This window comes from Tiliqua scincoides, chromosome 1 (assembly GCF_035046505.1).
Source record: "Tiliqua scincoides isolate rTilSci1 chromosome 1, rTilSci1.hap2, whole genome shotgun sequence".
NCBI lineage: Eukaryota > Metazoa > Chordata > Lepidosauria > Squamata > Scincidae > Tiliqua > Tiliqua scincoides.
In genome coordinates, this window is record NC_089821.1 from 174519303 (window position 1) to 174544023 (window position 24721).

At 45.0% G+C, this 24721-nt stretch overlaps 1 long non-coding RNA gene across 1 annotated transcript in view; it reads right to left on the minus strand.

The window, feature by feature from the left end:
• Nucleotides 1-370: 370 nt before the first annotated feature.
• LOC136635264 (uncharacterized) overlaps nt 371-24721 on the minus strand; it is a 28335-nt gene continuing 3984 nt past the window's right edge. Inside the window, exons 2-3 of the long non-coding RNA XR_010793384.1 lie at nt 10347-10390; nt 371-1241 (exon numbers count right to left, since the gene is read on the minus strand). This is a non-coding gene — a long non-coding RNA (uncharacterized lncRNA). The remainder of the gene's footprint in view (nt 1242-10346; nt 10391-24721) is intronic.

Genomic DNA, 24721 nt, shown 5'->3' on the forward strand with positions numbered 1-24721 from the left:
AATGTAAACGACTTATTGCTCCCTATTGTTAGCTACAATGTCCCACAGAATTAGTTATAAAATATCTCTATCAAATTTAGTTCATGTGCATCGTAATGCATAATGACAGATCTAACACTTTCGAAACGACTACAGGAATTCAAATGTTTGTGTATAGCAGTAAAAAAAAAGATAAAATATACACCTCATTAAGCACTTACTAAAGTAGAAGCTGTTCTTTTCTTTGTGAGAGAACATAATTAATTCCAATTGAAAGTTTCAGGATAACTCACAAAGGAGCTTTAAAAAAAGCCATTGGTTTGTATATTTCTCCCAGCAGTTTGTCTGGGCACCATCCAATGAACACTCGAGACAACACAAGTGGGAGAAAGGACCGCTTTATTAGCATTTTAATACAGAAAGGAGGCTGAGACCTGCAGTTGCAGGGGCAGCAAAAACCCCTTTGTGGTGCAGAGGCAGGACCACTGGGCAGCCCCAGAACCAAATCTGTTCCCCCGGCTGCATGTGTACCTGACTCCAAGCTGCGCCCCTTTCTTGGGCGACGCAGCTCATTCAGGTCTGTCCCATAAGGGGAAGGGAGCTGGACCGCGGGCTGTGCTGCCTCGAGCCGCTGAGCCTCTGAGGACCCCCGTGGTCCTGGCCAGGGCCCCAGTCAATGTCCTCGTGCTGTTCAGCCCCTGAGGACTGCTTTTGGATACTGCCCTGCCTATGCTGTCTGAAGGTGCACTCCAAAGTCCCAAGCACGCCTCTACCGCACCACCTGCCACAAGGAGGGGCAACTTGGCGCTTGACCCCCCCAGTCCCAAACAGGGGGAGAAGTGCCTTAAGGCCATCCTGCAGGTCTCTCAGAAAGATGTCTGCCCCCTGCTCAGACAAGTGCCCCCATCTCCTCTGTAGAGAGCAGGCATCGAGAAGGCAATGGCTGGATGCACAACGACCCGTCCACCGGTCCGTGCCACAAACTGGCCAATCTCTTTGGCAACTTTCCTCATCCTCTCCACCTTAGCACAGTGGCTGGCACCACGCCACACCTGCTGCCGTAGGAAGTCCAGCCAGACCACCATGATGCCGGGCAGCCAACCCTGAAGGGTGGAGAGCTCCTTGCCTGCTCTGGGCCTGAGTGGCAGCCCGGACATCCCACACAGATCATTTTCATGCAGGTGGATCACCAATATGTCAGGCGACAAGTTCTCCTTCAATTACTCCGCCATTGTGGGCAGCAGCTGGCCCCACCGCATCACCTGCAGAAGGAGAAAGAGAAGTTATTGCCACAACCCCTGACCTTTGCAGCGCCCTCCCATAAAGGAGGGGTGCCAATGAAGGAGCCTGCCTCTAAAAGATCCGAATGTAATGCCTATAAGCTGCAGAACACCAACGTCCTATCCACTGAATGTCACCCCCGGACAGGCACAACGCCGCAGCTGCAGAACCACTTCAATACGCAGGGAATGATGGCTATACTCCTTTGGCTGCAACTCCAGGGCTATGAGGCACGTGAAAAGACCACCCTGGACTGGAGGAAAGTCAGCAGGGAGCCGTCTGCGTGCTGGAACAAGTCTCCTGCTCGCACCGCTGAATGTGCCACGGGGGGGCACATTCATAAGTTTCTTGGGGGGGAGGCAGCAGCAACAGCCACCCGCGCAAGCAAGTAAGGTGCTCCCTTTTAGGCCATGGGGGGGCTGAATTGGGCTGGGGGTAGTGCCCTCCTACAGGCTGGTGCAAGATGGGAAGCCACAGTTCCTTGCATCTCCATGTGCCCCTTTAGGAGCTGCTGGATCTGTGCTGTCTTGCACTCACAGGAGCTCATCTGATGCTTGTATACTCCTCAGTAATGGAACACACTCCCAGGAAAGTGTGGACAGGATCGTAGCCTTAAGTCCAGCTATGTCTACCTGGAAACAAGACCCCTTATACTCGGTGGGACTTATTTCTTGGAAGTTGGGCGCAAGGATCTGAGCCCTATGTTCCAAGCCTCAGCATGCAGACTCAGAAGCAAGCCCCATTATAGCCCCCACGGGGCTTACCCCTGGCAAGTGGGGCAAGGACTGAAGCCCTATGTTCCAAGCCTCTGCATGCCCCCATTATTGCCCAAGGGGCTTACTCCCTGGAAAGTGGGTGAGGACAGCAGCCTTATGACCAAGCCTCTGCATGCCCATTCAGAAGCAAGGCCCCTTATAGTCCATGCGGCTTACTCCCAGGAAAGCGTGGCTAGGATTGTGGCCAAAGTCCAAGGTTCTTCATGCCTGCTTCGAAGCAAGGCCCCTTATATATATGGGGCTTACTCTCAGGAAAGCGTGGTTGGGGTTGCAGCCCCAGCGCTTAAGCCTCTGCCTGGCTCCTCAGATGTAAGCCCCATTACAGTCCCTGGGGCTTATTCCCATGAAAGTTGTTGACGGCGGAGTTGCTGAGCTGACGCCCGCCTCCCATGGTGGGGGTCATGCGGCTCCCCATGTGCACGATGCTGCAGGGATCCGGAGGTCGTCCGCTTGGCGGGACACCGCCTGGAGCCCTGGGCTTGCCTGCCAGCTTGAGCGCAGGGAGCTGCAGCAGTCCTGCAGCTCGTGCTGCGTGTGGCCAGGCGCCTGTGCCTTTGGGTGGGCTCCACTCCATGAGGAGCCTGCTCCCATGTGGAGTGCACTGCAACCTGCCCCCTGGGCAGGCGGGAGCCCTGGAGCAGCCACGTGATCATGGCGCCCCTCTCCAGCAACCCATGTGGGTGCCCTCCTGGGAAACAGCAGCAGGAGCTGCGAGTGCCACGTGAGCTGGAAACCCCGGCAAGGCCAGCAGGGAGACCTGGCTCTGAGCTCCGCCCATCAGGCCAGGGACTGAGCACACACTCCAAGCATGTCTGCCCAAAAGCAAGTCCCCCTGCGCTCCATGGGGCTTACTCCCAGGAAAGTGTGCCTGGACTGCACCTGATCCTTTCCTTGGGCAGAGCCTGTCCAAGCCCCCATCCCCACCTTACAGATCAAACACGCTGCACGTGGGATCCAGTGCAGGAGGCTTCCTCGGAAGTTGCACTGGTCCTGAGTCCAAGGTGGCTGGATGGGGTCAGGTCCGCTCAGTACCCACGAGTAAAGAAGGAAGGGGGGCTGTTGCTGTGTCCTTAAAATACCTCTGCTCCCCCCAGCAACAGCCCTCCACCAATCCCCTCACAGGGGAAGGGGCTCATGAGTTCCGGCCAGGTCATACAAACTCCAATCTCCCTGCTTGAAATTGGGCGATCGGGATTCTAACATTTAAGCATTTTAATGTGATTTTTTTGAAGTACATTTTAGAATGAATGGAGGTAAAGTATTTGGACTGAACTCTAGGGTTAGTGGGTATTATCACTGTCTACCACTACTCTGCCCCCCTCCCCAATGTTATAACCACCACTAGTTATTTCTGCAGTCTTTGGTCACACAAGCATGCTTTACAGCACATCTGTGACAGTGCGCACCAGTGGTAAGCTGGTGGGCGTTGCACACAATTGAGCTCTAAGTTCCTTTCCAGATGTGTTCCATATATACTGACGTTGAGGCTTTGGTCAGCAGACTAATACATGATCATTGCAAGGCAATGACGGTTACCATTTTCTAATATTGTGAGTGATGGGCAGCTCAAACATATTCCGTACCAGCCCGCATGATGCAGTAGCACCAATGGAACATGCACTGCATGCTATGCTGGGGGCAGGGGAAGCAACCAGATGGCCTGGGATGGATTAGTCAAAATAATTTTTACTTCTCTCCCCATAAGCTGCTTGGTCGCCAATGGGTCTCCTATGACCTACCACCGCTAATTAGCTGGTATAATTCCAAAGAGCCTCTGGGGATGTGTCGGGTTGGGAAAAAGGGACTAGGATTGGTCCAGCACAACAGCTGGGATGGGAATCTACTGGAGACCACATATGAGACTGGGATACTGTGTTTAATTATTACTAAAGCTTATTACTCACTCTAAAGACTATAGGGATGGAATGGTTAAAACCCAAATAAATATGCCAGCTATTCAACCCTATTCATGCAGCTTCAGTAATAGAGCTTCTCATTGTTAGCAATGAGATGAAATGATTATCTTTTCCCATCTTCCCACTGCAACCATAGTCATTCTGAATATTAGGAGGGAGAAAAAAATCCCTCCGACTTTTTATATTCATTTTCCTCTGAAACGGAATATTTGACATTCCTTCAGTGCAGACTAACGATATAGCTTCTTTAGAGGCAACTCTACCCAATGAACCATCAAACGCATCCCATTCAGCCCAGACCCAATCTGTTAGACTGACCCAAGGCTTAGCCATAATGAGCTGCAGAAACGCAGAGGAGCCATTGGTTTGGTTTTTACCCAGCCAGAACTCCCATTAATTTAAGCTATGCAAAGGGGGAAGCACAGGAGACATGTAATGTGTCTATTCCAGTTAAATGATCATCAGTAGTCACATTCCTTAAATGACTGAAATGTTCATACAATTGCATTGATTTGGTTTGGATCTGCTTGACTCTTATGACTCTCATTTCCAAGACAGTACAGCACTTACTCTCTGATTGAGAGAGCTGCTCTAGACATTCTATAGGGACTGAAATAATCACAGTGCTCAGTCCAATCCCTTCCTTGTTTACTTAACAGTAGACATACTTGGGAATTTGTGGAGCAGTATCTGAGTGTGCAAAGCACTTCATAGATATTATCTTGATGTTGACTTCACAACAACCATAGTGAGTATTATTATCCCCATTTGGTAACTGGCTGAGGCTGAGGGGCACTGGCTTGTCTGCCTGGCCCAAGCCTCCCTCGCTCTTGGGACCAAGGTGGTCTGGTACTACATTCCGCAGACCTCAAGGAAGGGCACAACTTTGGTTTGTCCGAGCAATCTCTCTCTCTCTCTCTCTCTCTCTCTCTCACACACACACACACACACACACACACACTGTAGGCTTGGGAGAAGCCCTGCCTTTCATTTGTCTGAAAATTCTATGAATGACTGCACCTTGCTTGCACAGCACATTTGAACCTGTCAGCAAAAGCCACCTGCTGGGAGCTTCCTGACTTGGAGTAAACAAAGTCATTAGCTAAATCTAATCAAGAGGTGTATGTTAATTGAGGCATTGGCCTCCAGAGTAAATAAAAAAGCCCAATTCTACACAACGCAGCAATGCAGCAGGACCAACATGGGTACGCTGCATCCTGTGGGGGAATTTTGGTTGCTGGTGTAAGCCCCAGCAGCCACTGTGGGTCAGTTCAGACTTGTGGCACTAATATTTCTGGCACAAGTCCAAATTGATCCATGCAGGCAAATCGGGCCTAGGAAGGGGGATAGGATATGGTACGCACCAGCATCACCAACCCTGTCCCCCTTCCGGACCTGATCTGCCCAATCTCCTCACTGTTTTGGCTTCCCCATCAGCAGAGCTGTGCTGCTCAAAAGTACACTGCCATACTTCTGCGCCAGTGTCTGTGGCTCATCCAGCAGCTGTCAGACTGCAGTGCAGGCAGAACTTGGCCTCTGTGGATATATGCCATGTAGTTTGACTTTGAAGGCATATATGGACTTTAGGATGGGACTGCAAATGTATGGGTATTCCTATTAGCTTGTGTACATGCGCGTATGCTCACATTTTAGCAAACGAAAGCCCATTCATATGCTTGGACAATTTTTCTCACCATTCCATTTCTTATTATAAATACACGGATAAGCTCTTTAGACAAATACTTTAGAAATATGAGTGCATTTAATTCTTTAATTGGAACGGTTTTGAAGTAAAAAGCTCATCCGTAAGCTTCAGTTACAAGTGATTTTCAAGACCCTCTGTCCTTCAGTGAAGAAAATGCCATTCCACCATTTTTGGGTCACAGTCCCACCTATTAGTGTTCCTTTGTTCCAAAGAAAACTACAAGTTGTTCTTTTCATTTACCCTGTGAAAATTATCCTTCAACAATAGAAGAGTGACTATGAATATTCATGGCAGTTAATTATCTGTCTTTTCCCTTGATTGTTTGCAACTGTGGGGAAGCTTATCCATGCAGAATAAAATGTGAGAATGTGGGTGGTAAGCAGCCACAGACCTGCAGAGTTTTCTGCATACATAGTGTGGTAATTTCATTCTAAGTGTCAGGGAGGGCAAATACAAAGGAAATGCTAGATTCTCTTTAAAAGTATGGTTAATGCTCCACATGCGCCTCGATATTGTAACAGTAAGGTAGAGCTCTCAAACATAAGGATCCTTTGGAATCTATGGTGTGACCTCCAGCACCTCACAAATTACTGACTCATCTTCAGACTGAGGAAACAATACCTTTACTTACACCAGTGGTTCCCGAACTATGAGCCGTGGCTCCCTGGGGAGCCAGGGAAACTAACCAGGGGAGCTGTGGAATCCTGAAAAACTCACTGCCGCATTCAATGTATAGAATTGTAGCCCTAATGGGGATCTGCGGCCAATGGCCCAGTAGGTCAAGGGATCTACCATTTAAAAAAGTTTGGGAATCATTGACTTACAGCCTATGCATGGTTACTCAGAAATATGTTCCACTGTACTCAGTGGGACTCCCAGTGTGCATAGGATTGTAACCTTATGGCCCAATTCTAGCCACTGTAGTAAACAGTGCATGCTGCTGCTGAGTATGAAATGGCCACCTGTGGAAATGGCTGGGGACTCCCTATGCATGGCAACAGCCCTCCCAGGCTACACCAGAGCAGGTAAGATGGCAGCAGGGATGGGCTGTGGGCAGTTCATGGTGGGGAGTGGGCTGAACCAAGCAGTGGTTTGAGGGAATTGACCCCAATCATGCACACTGGATCATATCCCCCTTTCCCAGCCCAGACCTGCTGCCTCCCTTTCCTTTAACTTATTCCAGCAAAACAGCTGGCAAGGGTTCAAGGAGACCCATAGACGACTAGAAAATCTACCCAGAGTGCTTTGCTTACCTCTCATTGGCCTTCTGGTTGCCCCCCACCACCATATCATACAGTTCACAATCTGCTGATGCAGCTGCTGGCTACTGAGTGGAGGGAAATAGGGTTGGGCTACAGTTAGCTATACCATATGCATTTGTGTTAGCTCTGCATAACATCAGCCTTTACTACACTTTGTTTAAATTAGCTGCACACATTTACAGCTTGTATAATCTGCAGTTTACCAGCATTTTCAAAGGAGAAGGTGTAGAATGGGTGAAACTGAACTGAAAAGTATGAAAATATGCAAAGAAGTATGTGACAGCTAAAGGCTAGTATTTTGACTTGTTAGTTGATTGATGAGCTCCCACAATTTGATTCTGAATTAGGCCAGCAATGAGGAGGCATCATCTGCTTTGAGGAAACAAAGACTGCAACCCTATGCAGACTTTCCTGGCAGTAAGCCCCATTGTACACAATGGAAATTACTTCTGAATAAAGAAGCATAGGATTGTGATGAGGATGTGTAAAAAATTCTACACCGGCTCAGGTTTCGTGCTCTTCCTTTTCAGGAAGCAAGTATGATCTTGTAATTCAATGCAGAATTTGTAGTGGAAGAGCAGAAGGAGGCATGTTCAATGACAGTTGCAACTGGAGAATCAGCGACTGTGGGCCCAGTCCTATCCAACTTTTCAGCACCAGTGCAGCCACAATGCAGCCCTGAAGGGAACAAATGTTCCTATCCATTGAGAAGGCCTCAGTGACTTCTTCCCCATCACAGGATGCCATGCAAGCCTCATTGGCATGGCTGCACCTGCACTGGAAAATTGGATAGGATTGGGCCCTGCTTTGTTTGCTAGACAGACGGAGCTACCACTTGGAAGAAAGCATCTGTGGTCATGCAACAGCTCCTCTAATTTCCTCCCAGTTCTAACCAATGCAGCATTTTTAAAACAAGTCTTCCCTCCTCCCACCAAAATGATCATAAATTGTTTTAAAGATCACATTTATTTGCTGCATGCCCTCGGGGCATACCTGACTTTTTCCAAACGTGCAAATGTCCTTGGCCAATTGCTCAGCAGCCAGGTTTTAATTATATTCCCATTTCATAAAGTTCTAGCCAATTGCAGCACGCAATGACAGTTTCAATGAGAATGAGGGCTGAAAGTAATCTACTTCTGAATATGCGCCAGGAGCGGATGGCAGCTTGCAGTGTCTAGTCTGATGACTGCAGACCATATAGTCACAAAAGGGGCACATCAATTTGAAATAGTCTAATTTGTCATTCTGAGCATACAGTGCTAAGACTGGGGTGAGGAAACTTGTAGTAGGGTATTTTCACACCTTGTGTTCTCTTGGAATCTCCTGCAAGGAAAGTTAGTGCAGCCTTAAGGATATCCTGAGTTACCACTTAGCACACAGCGCATCCAAAAGGAATCCTCTTCAGATAAGCATTGAACTCAATAGGATGCAAAAATGTTTCAACTTTGATTGGACCATGCCTTTCACTGGCAAAAGGACACTGTCTTAAGGTCACAAATCACACCCCTTCTGGGTATATTCCTATGTATTTGCAGTAACATCTGTAAACAGAAGTGATAACACTTGCAGGATATGGAAAGCAATTGTATCTAGTGGTGAGCAGTCAATGATTGTCACATGAATGGGACAATGGCAGGAACATCAAAGGCCTATCTAGTCCAGCATCTTGCTTCTCACTGTGACAATCAGATGGTAAGTCCCAAGAGATGCAAATTGTGAGAGAAGCAATCATGAGCATAGACCAAAGTAACAAGAAGAACATTTTGAGGGGAGGGGGTTGTACTTTATCCCAGGTGGAATTTGGACTGGGATCCAGAAATCAGGCCATGAACAGACAGGTTCTCAAACACATGTACATGGATGTTTTAACGTTATGCACCTGTCATTCATACTTGATTTGTTTGCTTCAGGAAACTCTTTCCTTGCAATTGCTGTGTTATGTGTGCATTAGACTTTAAATTGCTCATTCAAGTGTACTTATGCCTACAAAAAAATCCTGATATTATTTCTGAATTGACCTTTAGTTTAGTATTCATGTTCCACTCATGCCCTATATCCCATATTTTCTTCAGATCTTTCCCTCCCTGATAAATCATTGCAAGGTTTAATTTTTCATTAATGCGTAATTTTATGAAAGTTCATTAATATGATGACATAATGTGCTCCTTAATATTTTATGAGTTTGCCAGCATACTGTCTGATATTACATTTTCACAAATGTCATATATGAGTGTTAACAGGGTACTGCTTCATCTCCTTAGTTAGCAGCCTTGTCACCTCATGAAGTTGGCTTGCAGCTAAGTTTAATTAAAGATCTATTCACAAACAGCTCCTTCCCCCCTACCTCTTTTTTTACAACACAGAAAAAATCATGTTATACATCTCTCTTTCGGTAATGTATCTGTTTTTGCCATACTGTTGACATAATTTTGCTTGTCATAGAGATATATTAGTTGCATATTATACTGTATGATTTACAGCACAATCTGATGCATGTCTCCTCAGAATTATGCCCCATTCATTTGGAGAAGAAGAAGTATGTCTCCTTCATTTTTAATATAATTTACCTGGCTGGATTGGTGGTGGCACAGGCAGCAGTACTTTAGTTCCAGTGCAGAGACAGGTGAGATAGGTGCTTTCTCCTATTCCCTGTGTTCTGTGCCCTGGCATGCTAGGGTAAAAGGCTCCAGTAGCTCTTGGGAAATGTAGTTTTCTCAAGTGCTACTGCAATGGCATTTATATACAGAATTCTTCTGTGAGTACACATAGAGTGTACCAGAACACATAGGTAGTGTTACTGTGTTATGGTGAGATCTCTCTCTGTTCTGGAGTTAATACCAGGGATGTGCAGTGAGGGAGCACCACCCTATGGGCAGCCTCCAAAAATAGCCACAGTCTAACTTGGTGTTTGTGTGTACATTCGTCCCGCTTGCACCTAATTAAAGGCCCAGTCCTATCCAACTTTCTAGTGCTGATGCAACTGTGCCAGTGGGATGTGTACTGCTCTTGAGGTGGGAGTGTAGTCTCCTCAAGAGAAAGGATTAGTTGTTCCCTTACCAAGGGGCTGCATTGTGATGCACCAGCCCTAGAAAGTTGAAGAGGATTGAACCCTAAGTGGGCAGGATGCAGGCACGATCACCGGTTTAGGCTGTGCAATTTTCGGAGGGCACCGGTGGGGCAGTCCTGCCTCACCTGCTGCCCCCACATCTCACATCCCTGGTTAATATATAGAAAGAATGAAAGCTGTGTCTGATTAGGAGAACTTGCTGAAGAAGCTTAACTTCCTACTTCACCCAACATTTATGCACATGCCATGTTCATTAAGGTCAGGAATATATAGCCAGGCTGTATACATGCAGAGAGTAGGAAATATAATGCATGCTTCCATTTTTAAATGAAAATGAAGTTCAGAAAACAAAACCGATACCTTTTGTAGATCCTCTGTCATTATCTCTGCACTCAGCTCAATTTCTGCAAAGAATGAAAAATGATATTGAGTCCATGTCAAAAGAGGCCTTGTGCCTCTTACAGTGAAAATGGCTAATATTTGCTAATGATGAATGAATAGCAAGCTGGCATTCTTTCCCCTGCCTTCCTTTGTGTACTAAAAAGTTAAATAAGAAACATTAGCAATTAAAAAAAAAAAATGCCACTCTGCATTTTTGCAAAGCAGAGGTCAATGTGATTGAGTGATAATAGGTAGGATAAATAAACTGCAGGCAGTTGAAAATGCTGAGGAAGATAACAACCTATTGATCTACAACATTTAATAAAGAAAAGTTGCAGACAAAGGCTGGTTATGCACTTGATATAAGTAGGCCATAATAATAGAATTTAAGTAGCTTGGGTAATGATATAGCATTTTGGTAAGGTTAATATCACAGTCAGAAATAATGGAAGATAACATACATTACAGTTTAAATATCCTTTCCATTCTGTAACTAGCTCCCCTTGTAATTTTCTGTCTTTTGTGTCTGTTTCTGAATATTGCATTCAATTCTGTTTTTTATCATTTCTCAATATCTGCTGTTTTCCCCCAATTCTCACCACTGCTAAGGATATTAATTATTATTATTATTATTATTATTAACAGTATTTATATACCGCTTTTCAACCAAAGTTCACAAAGCGGATATTATGCCTTGTCACTGCTATCCCAACACCACCAGGTATAAACTAGAGGGCGCGTTAAAGATTTGTTAGCAGATACAATAATTAGTTGTCTAGATTTGCAGTGTTTCTCAAACTGTGGGTCAGGACACACTAAGTGGGTCATGAGCCAATTTCAGGTGGGTCCCCATTTATTTCAATATTTTATTTTTAATATATTAGACTTGATGCTGTCATGGCATCTGGAGAAATGTTACAGATCTGTACTTTTAACAGGCTACTATGTATATGCTTTTAACAATGATAGTAAATGTGACTTACTCCTGGGTAAGTGTGGGTAGGATTGCTGCCTAGGATGGTTAAAAATTTTCCTGTTTGATGATGTCACTTCTGGTCATGACATCACTTCCGGTGGGTCCTGACAGTTTCTCCTTCTAAAAAGTGCGTTTCAGTGCTAAACCTTTGAGAACCACTGGTCTAGAGAGGTCCAAGAATGTGCTCTGTCCAAAAAAAAAAAAAAAAAAAAAAAAAAAGAAAGACACTTAACTTTGAAACTGAAAGCACTGCTCAAAAAGCCCAATCAGAATAACAAGTCTGGTATGGTTTTGAGCATTTGTTGAGTCCAAGAAAGTCTAATTCAAAGATTATTTTACAATATATTTTGTCCACCTCCATTGAATGCTCATTACAGATTCCAAATGATAATATGAAATTGATTCTGCACTAAAATTCTGTGAAGCTCTGCAGAGTTAATGGAATGATCCCATATTGTTAAGAATTAGGGTGTCGTTAGCACTGTAGTATAATTAAAATGAAACCTTTACATTTCCTAGTCTGCATTATTCTTCTCAGTTGTCACTTCTCAGTTGTCCACCCATTGGAGCAGTAGAAGAGATGAGAGGGTATGGAGGGTGGAACAGGGGCAGGGAGGGGGCAAACTGGGTGGGAAAGGGAAAATGGGGGGCAGGGAAGCTGCAGAAGGGGGTGGATCTAGCAGCAATGGCACACACCGATTCCTATCCCTCCGTCAGCAGCCTTATTACCTCTTTCCTCACGCTTATATCACTGAAATCGCACGTGCAGGTTCAAGGACACCCATTGCAAGACAAGAGGCATACGGAGGGGAAAAGGGACTTAATTTTACCTTCCCCCCCCACCGCTTTATACAGCGCACACCTTTTTGGCACTGCTGCACGGGTGGGGAGAAAGGACAGAATTGGACTGTGAAAGTGATAGTGGATGTCAAATCCTACCTCAGCTGTGAACTCACTAGGTGTTCTTATACAACACATGTTAAACTATGTTAAACTGGCACTTAGAAAGTCATTGCAGTGCAGCTGCTTCTTCTGCCCTGAGAACAGGGGTGTCCAAAACCCAGCATGGGGGCCATTTGCAGCCCTCGGGGATCCCCATTCTGGTCCATGGGGAGCCCTCAAGTCTCCAGTGAACCTTTGGCTCTCTGGAGATTTGTTGGAGCCCATGCTGGCCTGACACGCCTACTCTCAGTGTCAGGGCTGACAATTTGACCTCTCATGTGAACTATGGTCTGAGGGCTCCCTCCGCTGCTTGCTGTTTTACATCTGTGAAGCAGCAGTGGCAACGAAAGGCCAGCCTTGCTTTGTGCAAGGTCTTTCATAGACCTTGAGCTATCGCAAGACCTTCATTCATTTATATAAGTTCCATTCATTCATTCGCTTATATTCATTTATTCAAATTTGTTCAATTTTAAATGCAAATTAATTATTTTTTTCCCCGAGCCCCCACACAATGTCAGAGAGATGATGTGACCCTCCTTCCAAAAAATTTGGATACCACTGCCCTAGAAAAATGTGAAAAAGGCCAGGTGAAGTGGGAGAAGCCCATGCTGCTATGACTTCACCCATCAACAGTCATCCCTCCAGGAAACTGGAGTAATGGGGGGCTGGGAAGAAGACAGCATAGCCTCTTCCAGTATGGCCCAGCGCTCCTCAAATAACCGTAGACGCACAGGAGGGAGCATGCTGCAGTGGTTCTCATTTCAACAACATAATGTGAAAATGGGGCCCTAGTGATACTGTCCTGCTATCAGAGCAGCCGTGCAGGATTAGACCAGACTTTGATCCAGTCCAGCATCCTGTTCTGCACTATGACCAACCAGACACTTCTGGGAAACCCACAGCAGGGCATGAAGGCAACGGACCTCTCCTGCCATTGCTGCCCTGCAGGTGGCATTCTGAAAAACACTTCCTTACATGGCTACAAAGATATCTGAGCTAAATGTGTAGGAAGTGGTTGGACTCCTATAAAATGAATCATAAAGGTTTATTATTTTAGAGTTATTGTTTGAGAAAAAAGTCTATCTAGATTCAGAGGTATTGCAGAAAGTAGGTTAGTGGTGGAGAAGAATGTCTCTCTGGTCAGCGCTCCTGTACTGATTGGCTGATACAGAGGTTGTGTGTGTGTGTGTGTGTGTGTGTGTGTGTGTGTGTGTGTGTGTGTAAGAGAGAGAGAGAGAGAGAGAGAGAGAGAGAGAGTTTACAACATCTGTGATTCAGTTGTGTGCTTAAGGTTTACAACATCTATGGTAGGATTGTATTATGAAACAACCTGTTCCTGCCCAAATTTTTTTCACTCTATCTGTACAGCATTATTTTGGTGATGTTTTTAAAAATATGATTCATATCAGAAGAGCTTGTGTACATCTTATACACATTACCTGTCACAGTCTGTCTCTCAGAAAAAGCTTGCTCCCAGAGCATACAGTCTATTATCTGTATTTAAAAAAAAAATTGGGGAAAACAAACTGCATTTATATTGTACGTAAATATTGAGAAATTTGTCATCCATTTGTGATGTTTCACTGATGATGGCACTCCTACACAGCGCCAAATATTGTCAAATTCAGTATCGAGAGGTTCCTAGTAGGACAAGTTCCAGGGATAATTCACACAATAAACTAGCAAGCAATAGATAAAAAGATGAGGGACAGCAATAAACATACAATCATTATATTCAATAAATGAAAATGCTACACTGATGGCAGCTTTATGGTCCGGGTAATAATTATGTTTACTGTCATAATTTTTATAGCACGTTTGATACTTAAAACAAGTATAAAACTAGTGATAAAACTTTGTTTGGCCTTCAGAAGCCTTCTTGCAGATACGCTGAATATATCATAGGCTGTTGCAGAGAGGGAAATGACAATCAAGAATACATCTTCACTTAAAAATGGTTGATACTGCCTGAAAACTCATGGCTTTATGCGTATGGTAATGTCACAAAAGTGTAATGTTCCATTATAATTCTTCAGATCAGCTGATAACATCTTCTGGAACATAGCATGGTACATGGTTTCAGTAAATCAGAGCAGAAAAATGAGAGCCTGGAAATGCACTTTTTAAAAAAATTATTATTATTTTTCCTTTGCTGGAAGAAGGAACCAGGAAGCTAAAGCGCCATTAGCTTTACTTCTGTCTGTTAAAAAAAAGTATTAAAATAGATCATATAACAACAGATTTGTATGCACCCAAAACAGACTGATTATTAAACGAGAACATGAATTCCTTGACAAAATAAAGCATCAAAGTCACCCACTTTTGTACTTTGACAAGATACCTACATTAGTATGCAATCCTAAACATGCTTATTTGGAAGACAGGCTTAGAAACCAGTGCATCTTTGAACAAAAAAGCGTAAGACAGGGCTATTGGTGGATCAGGGAACTGCAGGGGGGAGCTATGCTTCTAGCATGCAAAGCACAGCTTCCAAAACAGCTTCCTATCAATGACATTTGCACAATCCTGGTGTCAAATTGCTGGGAACCCTGAGGGTTATAAGGATTTCACAGCCGACACCTCCACACACTCCCTGAGAGTGCATTGGACACTACCATTGCTATCAATACTGAGGTTTCAGGTGTCAGCCCTGCCAAGTGAGCCCTGTGACTGGCCAGCATCTGATGTGTCTGACCCTGGATGCCACCCCTCCATTTGTGTGAATGAGTTGGAGAAAGAGGGTACTAGTTTAGTCTAGCTAGCTTGGTTGGAAAGGCTGATATTTAATAAATCTGTGTGAGGCTGACCAGAAGATGCTTGCCTCTAACAATTCAACACCTTTGTGAATTATTTAGATCAGTGGTTCTCACACATTTAGCACCAGGACCCACTTTTTAGAATGAGAATCTAAACCCACCAGACCCACCAGAAGTGATGTCGTGACCGGAAATGACATAATCAAGCAGGAAACTTTTTCACAATCCTAGGCTGAAATCTACCTACACTTACCCAGGAGTAAGTTCCATTGACTATCATTGTTAAAAGAATATACAGGCCCAGCCTATTTATACATGGATTTTTTATACATGGATTTGACTCAACATGAATAGCCCCTGCCAAGTGAGAAGGAATGTACTGATCCCTGGAGAAGGGGAAAAATGCATCCCTTTAAAATCAGTTTAAAAATCTGAACAGTCCTTTAACAACAGCCTCCTTAATGAGAGGGGGGGGGGCAGCTGGCTGACAATCTATCAATCCTTCTCTCTCCAGTGGACCCCTCCCTTCCCCCTGAGCAGTGAAAGAAAGGTGATCACTTTGCATTGGTGAAGGGGCTGAGTGAAGCACTGATTGATGGATTGTGTTCTTAATGACTCTTATCATAGAGTCAAAAGGTCAGCAAGGCTGTTTTTAAATCACCAGAGTAAAGAAACTTTGTTTTTTTAAATTGATTTGCTATAGTGTGGTGTTTGCCATCCAGGTGAGTGGTTGGAAGGGAACCCATGTGAATAATGAGGCTCAACATGTACATAGTAGCTTGTTAAAAGTACAGTTTCTGTAACATTTCCCCACATGCAGTCACATGCCATGGGAGCATCAAGTCTAATATATGAAAAAATAAAATATTGAAATGAATGGGGACCCACTGGAAATTAACTCGTGACCCACCCAGTGGGTTCTGACCCTCTGTTTAAGGAACACTGATTGAGATGAATGAGTAGAAAGGACACTCATCCAGTGTGCCAATGATTCTAAAAGCGGGACAGCTGAAAACCCTGCAGAGAGCTGGATTCAACCTGAACATCCAAAATGCCCTTGAAAACCGGAGAACTGAGGTGCAAGTAATTCTTAAAAATAAACAAAAGTACTTGTACAGTACAGCTTCCAGGGAAGAAAAATAGTTAAACAATACCAAACTGGTTTTGCTTATTGCTTTTTTTCTCCAGTGTTGCTCTCAGGCAATTTCTAATCTTTGTCCTCGGCTGTTCAGATACCTATCCAAGGCTGCAATCTTATCAATTGGGAGTAAGCCAAATTGACTGTAAGGAGACTTACTTCTGAGTAGACATGCAGAGCATTGGGCTCAAATCATTGAATTTCCAGGAATCTGGTAAGTCCTTTGAAGATGGGATGGAGAGTCTGGTATCATTGTTATTGTTGATATTACTATTTTCTGTTTCTAAGCATATTATCGTTAAAAAAAAATAAGTTAAAAATTTATACAGTTCAAACCATAAGACTTTCATATCTGTAAAGGACTGTTAGTTCCTCAGTACTGGAACTCATTAGCTGCTATTATTTTCCACCCTGAAATAATTGCAGGTGGCACCTATTCAAATGAAGTAACATTCCTTTGAAAACAATGTGTGAAAATTAATTTTCACCAAACTGGCACCTTCAGATACCTAGCCCTCAAGCAAGTTTCACGGAATTAAATCTGTCTCTTTGCTCAGCTCCAACCTCATTGTCTCCCACCTTATTTCCTGTGTTATTTTCTCACAGCAATATCAAGGATGGGGGGGGGGGGAGGCAGTTCTGGAGTCATGCACACAGATTGTCATGTTGAATCCTACTCTTCATAAAAACTTAGATTTTGGCAGGGTACCTAGACTGATTCCCTCTCCATGCAGCCTCTCCCACCAAAGGCCTAAGTATGGGTGTATCCTGCACCCTGCCATACCTTTAGTCCCTGAAGACCCTTTCTTCTTGGGGTGTAATTAAACCTTTGTGCCTTCCTGGAAGGACATCCCTTAACTCCAGGCCCAATTCTATCAAACTTTCCAGCGCTGATGCAGCCAGGCCAATAGGGCATGCACACCATCCTGCAGTTGGGGGGTGGGCAGTCATGGAGGCCTGGGAGTATGCCAAATTCACTATAATGAGACTTACTTCTGAGTAGACATGCATAGCATTGGGCTCCAAGCCACTGGATTTCTGGGAATCGTGTAAGCCCTTTGAGGACAAGATGGAGAGTCTAGTATTATAAGTTAGACCATCATTGGTTCCCTTAGCTCAGGGCTGCATTGCAGCTGCATCAGCACTGGAAAGTTGATTAGGATTGGGCTCTATCATGCTCAGAAAACTCCTGGCTACATGCCCAGGAGATGTTCTAGATATCATTTTCCACCCAGGCAGTAGGTAGCTATCAACTCACACAGTCATTCTGAGGTGCAGGAAGGCCTACAAAGGGGGTGGGGGCACCCTCCACACTCCCGAGGGCCATAGCGACCCCCAGGTACATAAAACCCCCTTTTTGTAGCCGTGGAACGATTGCTGAAATCATTACTTCAATCCCCTTTAAGGGGGAGCAACCATTTTCCAATGGCTGGCTAGGTCGTTGTAACACCTAGTTTGGGAACCTCTGGGCTAGGCAATTTCTTTTCTCCATCCTCTTTTTAATCCTGGTAACAACTCCTAATCCTTCTTAAAACCCTGCATTCCTCAGTGCCTCTTTTAAAGCTCCAGTAATTCTCTCTTTCTCTCCCATCAGGACATTTCTGGAGATGAAAATGCCCATCTAGCTGGCAGCCTGACTGTGCAAGTCTATGCATGTCTACTCAGAAGTAAGTACCATTGAGTTTAACATGACTTACTCCCAGGTAAGTGTCTATAGTCCTGCAGTCTGACTCTCACTCTGTCTTTCTCTTCTTCATAACCCATGCCTGTCCAAAGGGAGCTGTTGACAAGTATTCTTTCATCCACAAGCACTTAAACCTCTGTGCAACCAGCATAATATGTAAACTGTGCCTTTTTCTTTTTTTTCCTTTATCTCTTAACAAAATCTATATTCTTTAGAAAAACTCTTGGTTACTGCTTGCCTAATTAGAAACACTCTAAGGCAGCCATTTTCAACTGGTGTGCCGTGAATGGTCTGCAGGTGTGCCTCAAGACTTTGGGAAGGGTCATTTATTAGTAGGGCAATTGGGGAATTTGAGCCCCTACCAGCAGAATACTGTGCCTTGTCAATAGTCAAAATACTGATGATGTGTCTTGACAATTTTAGCAACTTGCCAGTATGCCATGAGAAGAAAAAGGTTGAAAATCACTGCTCCAAGGCAGGGGTGTCCAAACATTTTGGCAGGAGGGCCACATCAAATCTCTGACACTGTTGGGGGCAGGGGGAAATTTACATTTCAAATTTGAATAAATTTACATAAATGAATATATTAGAGACAGAACTTATATGAATGAATGAATTACTGAGCTTATTTATAATACACATGAGATCCAGAAAGGGGGGTTGTTAAAATAATTCCTGATGCATATAACACACCTCTTCTTAGGGAAAAGTACACAACAAACTTAAGAGGAGTCAGCGTGGGCACCTCCCCTCCCCCACCATGTAGGAGCATATTTTTTACTCTCTCCCACCCACCCCCCACCCCCATCCTGGCAACAAGCAGCAGCAAAGGAACCCAATCAGTCAGGTAGCTGGTGGGCACCTGCCCCCTCTGGGCAGGAGTTTGTTTCTCCTCATTCACACAGAGAGGGCCACACAGAGGGAGAGCCTGTCTCCCTCTTGCAGTCCCTCCCCCAGCCTGCACCCAGCACCAAACAAACTTAGAAGCAGGCAGAGAGCTGTGTGTATTTCCCCATTCACAAATGGATCTCCCCTCTTCCTCCCTCTCTGCCAGCAACCCCAACAAGCAAAAGCAGTAGGTTTCCTCCCCATTCACACATCCCATGAGTTCTCCCTTGCAGCGCCCGCCTCCAACACCGAGCGCTCCCAGCCCAATTGGAGCCACACTTCCCTGGGAGTAAGCCCCACTGACTCTGATGGGTCTTACTGCTGAGTAGACATGCTCTCCAACTGCATTCAAACATTCCACATTTTCTCCCTTGCAGCACACTCAAGCAGCACAAATAGACTCACAATTTCCCCGTCCCTCCTCAGTGCCTACCCCCTGCCCCCCCCAAGCCAAACTCAAGCAGCACAAACAGACCCAGGACTTCTCACTGGACTCAGCTGTACCCTCCTCAACCTAATGGGAAGATTGCAGATGGGCAGAGCTCCTGCTCTGCTGTGAGTGCTTAGCCTTTTCCTCCTCTTGCTGTGAAGAGCTGCTGCATCAGGCCAGTGAGGGCTCCTGTAAGTCTCCAGCAGACCAGAGTCTCGTTGGAGATGAGGAGCTCCCTGGGGGCCAGATTGGGGGTCCCTGAGGGCCACAAATGGCCCATGGGCCTGGGTTTGGGCAGCCCTGCTCTTAGGAATGGCCCCAAAACAGCCACATGCTGCATTTCAGTCTCTCCAGTTATAAATTCCCCAATTGAGGGCACAATCCTAACCAACTTTCCAACACCAAGGTAAGGGCAATGCAAGTCCATGGTAAAGGAACAAACATTGCCTCATCTTGAGGAGGTCTGCTTAACTGCCCCCCAACTGCAGGATGCAGCACATGCCCCACTGGCACAGCTATGCCAGTGCTGGATAGTTAGGTAGGATTGAGCCCTGAGTTTAATTCTGGGCCAGCCAGGCAAACCTGGGACTGAATGTGTGTGTATACATGTAGCAGTATGCACATACCATAGGTATGAAGGCAGTACTGGGGAAGACCATTTCCCCAGTCTCTGAATTTGTTGAGCCTTAGACCTTGGCACTCTTTTCCTTTTTGACCTTCTGGCAGAGGGTAAAAATCCTCTTATTTTAGTGGGCCATTCAGAACACAGAACTTCTGCTAACTGGGCAAAGAGGCAATTTTTAAATGGGAGTTTTCTTATATTGAGCAGGAGGATAGCTTCTGTCCTTAGTAATCCAAGTTTAGCATCCTTCCCAGTGGCTGTTTGCTGATGCCGTGTCTTTTTTTCTAGACTGTGAGCCCCTTTAACAGAAGGACCTCTCTTTCATTTCATTTGCTATACAGACTGCTTTAAGAACTTCATTTTGTTGAAAAATAGTAGATTAGCAGAAGCACCATGCCATAACAATAATACTAATAAAAATAATAGGTGCTGTAGTAATTTAACAGCTTATGATTTGCTACTGAGATTTTGCTGCATAAGTTTCCATGCTGCTAAGTGGTCTTAATGGCAATTTCTTATAATTATTGTCATGGTTTCACTAATTGTTGTCTGGATGGCTTTTATTTTGTTAGCCACCTTGAGTATTTTATAAATAAATTGGGATAAATATGCTTTTAATGAATGAATGAATGAATGAATGAATGAATGAATGAATATGGTAGCTACTTCTATGTGCACAACTTTCTTACAGAGTGAGTGCAATGAGCATTACAATGCATTAGTAGTTTCTTCAGAACAGAGAGAGCATGTCCCATCACCTAGCTAGATTAGCCTCTCTCGAGCCACCAGTTTTGTTCTTCCATCCATCCATATATATATATGCTTGTCCCAGGCATCTTTCTTCTCCCATCACATTAATTTCTTGCAAAATACAAATCCTGACAGTGAGGTGCCCTTGAGGATGGCTTAGGATGTGGCACAAAGGGCTGCCGACAGAGTGGAGTTGGTGGAAATCTTGGATATCACCCATTGCATGAGCAGTATACATATAAATCTATAGATTTGGTGAATTAAATCTTGCCTGCTGAAATCAAAAGCTGACTGTATAGTGGAGCATGCCATAGTAAGCAAGCATTAGTGGTGGTAGGTAAACTAAATCCTGAGTTACTGTGGTTTTGGGGATAGACTGTAGGACTTGGGCTGCAATCCTAACCACACTTTCCTGAGAGTAAGCACCATTGAACAAAATGGGACACTTCTGAGTAGACCTAGTTAGGATTGTACCCTTAATTATTTGTACTGTTGTTGTTGGCAACCTTCAGTCTTGAAAGACTATGGTATCGCGCTCTGAATGGTGGTTCTGGAACAGCGTCTAGTGCAGGGGTCGGCAACCTTAAACACTCAAAGTGCCATTTGGACCCGTTTTCTGGAAAAAAGAAAACCTCGGGAGCCACAAAACCCTTTTGACATCTAAATGAAGATAACACTGCATATATAGTTTGCACTCCCCTCTTATAGGTCCCAGTTATATAATACACTCCCCAATTGTAGGTCACAGTTATATAATACACTCCCCTCTTATAGGTCCCACTAAAAATCAGGTCCAGACCCACAGTTGGAGAACAACTGTTTTAGATTGGGCACAGGTGAACTGCTTGTGAAGGATACTGTCATTCTTTACAGTCATTTACTTCTGTACTTTTGTAAATGCCTTTACACACAATACTACCTCTGAACAAGACCACTTAGTACTACATAACACTATTCACAAAGGTGCTCCTGAACAAACAAGCTAAGAGTTCAAAACTGCATAAAATAAAAGGCTTACTAACAGTGATTACTTCCCAACAATGAAATATGCTTTGGTGCTACATATACATTGTGTTACACATACAGTATACATATACAGAATACCATCTGGTGTAGGGGTCTCCAAACCCCTTTCAAGTTTCCAAGTGAAAGAAATGGAGCAGTGAGAGTGTGAGTGAGTGACGGGGAATGCTGAGTAGGGAGCTTGAAGGCTGTAATCCTGTGCATACTTTCCTGGGAGCAAGCACAATGGGACTTACTTCTGAGGAGACACGCACAGGATTGTGCTCAGAGCTTGGGAGGAGGACAGAGCAGCTGCACTCAGGAAATGGGGCAGTGAGAGGGTGAGTAAGCCATGGGGGAATGCTGAGTGGGGAGCTTGAAGGTTGTAATCCTGTGCACGCTTTCCTGGGAGCAAGCACAATGGGACTTACTTCTGAGGAGACACACACAGGATTGTGCTCAGAGCTTGGGAGGAGGACAGAGCAGCTGCACTCAATTGCTTGCTTTTGCACTGCGGCTCGGGCAGGAGGGAACGTGAGGCGGTGGCTCGCCCTCAGAGGCGGTGCAGGCTCTTTGGACAGGTGCTGCTCCGCCAGCCCGTTTGCACCCTCTCCAATGGGGTGCAGCTGCAGGAGGTGTGGGAGCTGTGTTCGTGCACTCGGGCTGGTGAGCGGTAGCTGCGTCTCGGGAGGGGCGAGCCTTGGAGCCGCAGCAAAAGGCTGAAAGAGCCGCTTGCGGCTCCAGAATGGCAGGTTTCCGACCCCAGGTCTAGTGTGGCTGAAAAGGCCAATTCGGGAGTGACAATCCCTTCCACACTTCTGAGTAGATCTAGTTAGGATTGTGCCCTTAATTATTTGTATTGTACGCATACAAGAAAATCAAAAAAAAATTGATTTTAAATTTTGCAAAGTAAAGCAAATCAAAATCAAGGAAGCACAACCCCTATCAATCCCCCTTTGTATATTATTTCTAGCTTATAATTTATGGGGAGAACCCTGCCTGGGAAGTAGGACTTTATTGGCCCAGTTTCCAGGCAGTAGCCAGAAACATTCAGCATGCTACATGGGAGCTACATTTGCAAGTGAAGGCCTTTATTGGCCCATGGTTGCCTGGTAGTAGCTGGCAAGCATTCAGCACCCCATAAGGGCTATGTTTGTAAACTGCTTGCCTTTTTTGGTCTGGCCTTTATCAGCCCATGGATTAGCCCTGGAAACCATAGGGGTATAGACCCCATTCCCCTGGCCCTCTCTTTTGTCGCTCCATGGACCCTTTTTAGTACAGGGCCTTATTTCGGCATGGCCTACTGCATCTAGTGCTCCCAGAAGCATACAGGCTGCATTCCTTTAGGATTGGGTCAGCTTTGGTGGCTGCCGAGTTGGGCCTTGGAATATTTACATAAACATATTGAGATATCTTGGGGATGAGACCCAAGTCTAAACATAAAATTCATTTACATTTCATATACTTCTACACCTAGCCTAAAGGTAATTTTATACAATATTTTAAATAATTTTGTCTATGAAACACAGTTGTGTACATTGAACCATGATTTCTTGTTTTGTTATGCTGCCAGTTTAGCTCTGTCATCCAAGTCAGTTCCGAGGATTGAACAATGGTTTTTGTCAGCCTTCTGGAGATATAACCATTAGATGGTGCTGGCCAGTGTGGCGAAATGGTACAGCCCACTGTGGGTTTGTTCTGAGAGCATGTACAGTGGTGCCTCACATAACGAATGCTCCGCGCAGCGAAAAACTCGCATAACGAAAGAGTTTTTCGATTGAGTTTGGTAACTCGCATAACGAAAATTTCTGGCCGTGCTTCGCACAACAAAAAATTTTTAGGTCCGTGCTTCGCATAACGAAAACTTTTTAGGTCCGTGCTTCGCATAACAAATTTTTTAAAAATTAAAAATTTCGTGTATGCTTCAAATTTGAGAAATCCTCTGTACAGTATGTATGCCTTTAAAGAGCATGTAATAAACACTTTGTAATCCAAATTTGACTTCATTTTGACCTTTTTTGCCCATAGGAACGCATTAATTAGATTTCAATGCATTCCTATGGGAAAACGTGATTCGCGCAACGAAAATTTCGCATAATGAAAGGATTCGCGGAACGGATTAATTTTGTTATGCGAGGCACCACTGTATTAGCCTTTTGAGTTTACATTCTCACTGATTAATGGGTGCTAGCTAGTGTAGCCAGGTTAACACCTCCCAGTGTGGGTTTCGAGTTGCCCATGTGACTGGCTTTATTTCTCCCAGTTTGGGCTGCCAGTTGGTCAGTGAGTCTATTTAGCTACTTGGGGTGGGCTTCCTGTTTACCACTCAAAATAGATTCACAGTATTAAAAATTCAGTAAGATAGATTTTGTTAGAGACCTGTGTTCTTAGTGTTTGTGTTTTGTTCGACAGGTCACTGCTGAACCCAGCTTGGGCTTGGTGATGTGGCGCAAGAGGAGTGGGCAGTCAAGAGGGGAATGGTCTGTGGCCAACTTCTTTCACTCTTCCATGAGTTTTTGAATGCCAGGTCATGTGTTCAGGTCCTGGTCATACATCTGGGGGAAAATGACATTGGCCAGAGGACCTTGGTGTCCTTGAGGCTTCAGGTCTGCAAGGACATTGCCATTATAAGGAGCTGAGTATCCAAAATAATTATCCTGTGGTCAGAAATACTCCCCTGTTGGGTGTGGCAAGGGGCTGTCAACCCCCGGCACACTCATGTGGCTAGGAGGAAGGTTAATTCCTACCTGAGAGCTGTTGTCTGTGCAATGTGTGTTGCCTTTATTGCACACCCGTGCATTGCATACACTTCACCAGCCCTATTTAGGGGGAATTGGGTTCACCTATTCCCGACTGGGGTTGACATTTTTCTTACAGACCTGCAGCAGGGTTTGTGTGGTGGTGGGGATTAAGCACTTGGCTAACCCCCCCACCCCCATGTGGCAGGTGACATGTGGGCACGGTAGGGTAGCCACAGCAGTAGGGAATCTGGCATACATTCCGAGGTCAGTAAGACTGTGTAACCCAGGACTTCTCAGACGATACTTGTCCAGGTCATTGAGGCTGGCTGGCAAGCTCCCAGGCTGAACTGGGCAGAAGACAATAATGGATGTGGCCTTTGGGGTATCTGTTCATCCAGCTGCCTTGATCTCTAGGGCTTGGTGCC